General features: G+C 36.4%; 1 protein-coding gene across 1 annotated transcript in view; it reads left to right on the plus strand.

Annotated features, from left to right (window-relative positions):
- The first annotated feature begins 474 nt into the window (after positions 1–474).
- Positions 475–5,000, plus strand: part of LOC143288795 (tetraspanin-11-like) — a 9,754-nt gene continuing 5,228 nt past the window's right edge. Inside the window, exon 1 of the mRNA XM_076597430.1 lies at positions 475–550. The gene's annotated coding sequence lies outside the window, so the exon portion shown is untranslated. The remainder of the gene's footprint in view (positions 551–5,000) is intronic.

The following is a 5,000-nucleotide window of genomic DNA, read 5'->3' on the forward strand; positions in this document are numbered from 1 at the left end:
AGTGGTGTAGAATTCTGGGCGGCGAAATTTGTACAGTATCTGATTTCAGTTCTAGACAGACAGACGGACGGATGGACACGATTCCCCCCCCCCCCCCCCAGACAAGTGCTTATCTATCATTGTGAAAAATAAAGACTTGGTCATCGTCATTAACCTTAGCCGAGGGTTGGGGGGGGGGGGGGGGATAAATCGAAAGTTACGAACTCTCTTTTTACAGGGTACTTTTTGCACGGCAGAGCCATGGAAACAAGTGAAGGTCTGGTATCTGCTAGCGTACATGGGTCTGTCCTGGGCAATTCACTTTTTATGGAAAACATATACAGCATGGGGGTCCCAGGGAAACAGATGTTGAAATATTCCTTTGGCATGTTTAATAGTTGACGAATGCCCGGGGTAAATTTGGCGTGGTCACTTTTTTCGTTGGTCACCGGAAACGATGATCTTTATGGAGAGTTAAGTCCCATTACCCATCGACCTCCAAGGTAAACAAAATCCCAGTGAGATGCGGATGTATTGGTGGTGGCTCGTGTTTTCAGCTTGTTCATGCACGGTAAAATTTTTTTCTGCACTGTCCATTTTCATTTCTGATACCATTTTTGTATCATAAATTCTATCATCCGTTCATAGTTATCATGAACTTTGAAGGTAAGGCCGCTACCAGTATAATTGTCAGGCATGAAAATCGCCGAACGTTGGAACACGTTGAAATAGGTCGGTAAAATTTGGGCTTGGTGCTAGCCCACGTTGTATCGGGAACAGTGATATGTAGGTTTGGCGGTTAATGTCTTATTTTAGCGTTATAAATCCATTGGGTTATTTACATGGCGCTTTTCGTTTGTATTGCAATGCAGGCATGAAGTATGGAAGATATTACATTCGTTTGAACTTAGGCTTTTCCGGTTTGGTGTGTATGCAAAGTGAAAACATGTAGAGAGCCACTTGCTCCACTCATGACTAGCAATCAGTACATTGTCAACTAACTTTTAATGTACCTTTTCTTTATTTTCATTGTCGCTGCGTGAAGCAAAGAAGTCAAGGAAAAAGATTACTGAAAATGTGATGTTCAGAATGAAAAACAGTATTGTAAAATCAGTATATTACTGATTTACCAAATAATACATTGTTTTAAACCACAAGTTTTCTGTTTATAGAGATCTGCTAAAGAATGCATCCTTTAGTTCATGAATAATTATGTATTAATATTTTTTTTAACCAGTACTGGTGTCTGTATTTAGTTGTAAACACACACACACACACACACACACACACACACACACACACACACACACACAGAGATATATCTATATCTATAAATATCTATAAATACCTAGTGATAAGAAACTCTTGGGAGAGCTGGACAGTACAACGGTCTTCAGAGAAAAAGCCCCCCTCAGTCAAGTGTTTCAGCCCTTAACTCCTTACACTCTAAGGGGGCTGGGCTGCACCCAGGCCTATCTATCTGATCTACCTATCTATCTATCTGTATCTTTCACACATATGCACACACACACATATATCTCACTCTTTCACACACACACACACACACACACACACACACACACACACACACACACACACACACACACACTACACCTCCTGATGCTGTAGACAGCTGTCTTGTAAACAGCAACACATTAACTTTCATGAACTTACCTCTCCCAAGATTTGATCTGAGTTAAGACTTGAGTGTAATATTTGCTCAACTGGAACAACTCACACTTTAAATAAAATATACATGTACCTTCATTCACTAATTCCTGTAAATTTGACTCTGTTTTTACTTATTGATAGTGTTATACTTTATATTCATATGTGTAAATTCTATTGTATGTATATTTGATAGTGTTATACTTTATATTCATATGTGTAAATTCTTTTGTATGTATATTTGCACAAATGTACGCAGACAAAAAAACAGTTATTATTTTAAGGGTCTTGTGTTACAGCTTTTAGGATCTTTGTTCACACCCAAATAGTAATGTATGGCATTTGTGCTATATATACATATATTTATGATGCACAACATCATGTTGCATATATTGTTGTTGTTAAGCAATATTGTGAAGGAAATCAAGTGCAAGTTACAACTATTCTGTCATCATATAATAACTGACAAAGATGTACACATAAAAAACAAAATTAACAAACAAAATCACATGAAGTGCAAAATTGATAACAAGAAGAAGAAGAAGAAAGAGATGAAAGATGAGCTCAACTTTTCCAAGACAACAACTGAAGGTCATTTTTTTTTTTTTTTTTTTGCTCTGAGAAGGAGATAATCAGTCATGATTGGTTGATATGATTAGAAGTTATTATTGGAAATTGCTAAAATGACTTTTTTTTTGTTGCAAGGTAGCTGAGTTTAACCACATATTGTCTGTACCCTTAAGGTTTTTTTTTTTTTTTTTTTTTTTTTTTTTTGTTGGGGCTCATTTATCCTTTTTTTTATTTTTATTTTTTAATCAGCCTCCATGTTGATGTATCAGAAACACCAATCATAGTTTAATGGTGTTTTCTGTCATAATAGTGGGGACAAAATCACAATCCAGTGACTTCCCAAGGCTGCCCATGAATGATGATGTATAAAGAATAGGAAGAAAACAAGACAACAAAATACACTGAGAAGAAAAAAAAAGAAATATAATAATATTGAATGGAATACCTCATACATATTTTTTTTTTCTTTTGCACATATACCTGGGAAGAAGGTTGCAAGGGAGGTCACACATGTTTGTGTGTGTGTGTGTGTGTGTGTGTGTGTGTGTGTGTGTGAGTGTGTTAATTTGTGTGTGTGTGTGTGTGTGTGTGTGTGTGTGTTATGAGTGCTCAGCTCAGCTCAGCTGTTCCAAACCATGCATTATGAGTCCGTAGCAGTTCCCTAGCTCTAAATACCAAAATGAGTGGAGGAAAGAAGATTTGTTTGTGTGTGTTTTGTGTTGTACATATTACAACTGCCTTTGGTTTAAATAATCTATGATTGTTTAACAATACACATAATTACAATGGAAACAAAGAAGAAATAGCATTAACAGGCTTTAAGTTTACACTGTGCTCACACGTTTCACTTCAAAATGACTTTTTTTTTGTTGCAAGGTAGCTGAGGTTAACCACATATTGTCTGTACCCTTAAGGTTTTTTTTGTTTTTGTTTTTTTTGTTTTGTTTTGTTGGGGCTCATTTATCCTTTTTTCTATTTTTATTTTTTAATCAGCCTCCATGTTGATGAATCATAAACACCTATCATAGTTTAATGGTGTTTTCTGTCATAATAGTGGGGACAAAAAATCACAAGCCAGTGACTTCCAAAGGCTGCCCATGAATGATGATGTATAAAGAATAGGAAGACAACAAAATACACGGAGAAGAAAAAAAGAAATATAATAATATTGAATGGAATACCTCATACATATTTTTTTTCTTTTGCACAGATACCTGGGAAGAAGGTTGCAAGGGAGGTCACACATGTTTGTGTGTGTGTGTGTGTCAGTGTGTTAGTGTGTGTGTGTGTGTGTGTGTGTGTGTGTGTGTGTGTGTGTGTGTGTGTGTGTTATGAGTGCTCAGCTCAGCTCAGCTGTTCCAAACCATGCATTATGAGTCCATAGCAGTTCCCTAGCTCTAAATACCAAAATGAGTGGAGGAAAGAAGATTTGTTTGTGTGTTTTTTGTGTTGTACATATTACAACTGCCTTTGGTTTAAATAATCTATGATTGTTTAACAATACACATAATTACAATGGAAACAAAGAAGAAATAGCATTAACAGGCTTTAAGCTTACACTGTGCTCACACGTTTCACTTCAATTTGAACATGACGGCTGATGAACCAAATTATCATTTGTATCGAATAACTTGTTCATGAACAGCTAATGAAGAAATACAACTGCTGTTAGCTTCTTTGGACATTCATACCTGGTACGTATTTGTATTGACCACTATATTATTAGTGTTTTTTTTTTTTCCAGTTAAAGCAATCTGTTCAGAATTTGTCATTGATTGAAAGACGTGTGTTTATAGAATTTGATAACTCATTGCATGTTTGTTTGTTTTGTTTTTTTCCCCCACAGCTAAGGAAATGCACAATTTGTCATTTTGGACATGAAAACTCATGTTGTGTGTAATCCCACAAGTTACATGCTTTGACGCTCGAATACTGTTTTGATGATGAACACCAAATTCATGAGTGGGAATGAAGTTGATTTATATTTGATTCGATTCAAGTCAGCCAGGAAATACATAAGTGATGCACTATGTGAATTGAGGTGCTCTTTACGCACGTATACACCCACACACACACACCCTGCATCCCTCCACCCCTTTACCCCCTTACCTGGGTAGAAATATATATATATATATATGCAGGTGGAAGGAAGAAACCAGAAGAGGATATTGATTTTATAATGACTGGTGTCTCCCTGGACAAACACCCAGACATCACAGGTTGCATCAATGGTCCACTGTGTCCAGTACTGTCAGTTCGTGAGTGGTCAGCTTTCGTTGCCATGGCTGTGCCGCTATTTTCATCCCTTGTACTGTAGTGTATTGCAGTGCTTTGCTTTTTTTTTTTTTTTTTTTTTTTTGCCACAACACGTTTGTTAGTGTGAGCTTTGGGCTGCTCTCTCTCTCTCTCTCTCTCCCTGGGGAGAGCGCGTCGTCACAGTGCCGCACCACCCTGAAGTTTTTCTTCTTCTTCTTCTTCTTCTTCTTTTCATTTTTCTGTTCTGAAAGTGTACTTGTTTTTATATCAAAGTAGATTTTTCATTCTGCAGAATTTTGCTAGAGACAACCATGAAAGTGTATTTGTTTTATACCAAAGTAGATTTTTCATTCTGCAGAATTTTGCTAGAGACAACCATGAAAGTGTATTTGTTTTATATCAAAGTAGATTTTTAATTCTGCAGAATTTTGCTAGAGTACAACCATTTTTTTTGTTGATTAAAAAAAAAATCAAAAAAAAATCTTAACATGTGTTAAGTGCATGCTGCACATGGGACCTATAGGTTT

This window comes from Babylonia areolata, chromosome 13, assembly GCF_041734735.1.
Source record: "Babylonia areolata isolate BAREFJ2019XMU chromosome 13, ASM4173473v1, whole genome shotgun sequence".
In the NCBI taxonomy this organism is placed as follows: domain Eukaryota; kingdom Metazoa; phylum Mollusca; class Gastropoda; order Neogastropoda; family Buccinidae; genus Babylonia; species Babylonia areolata.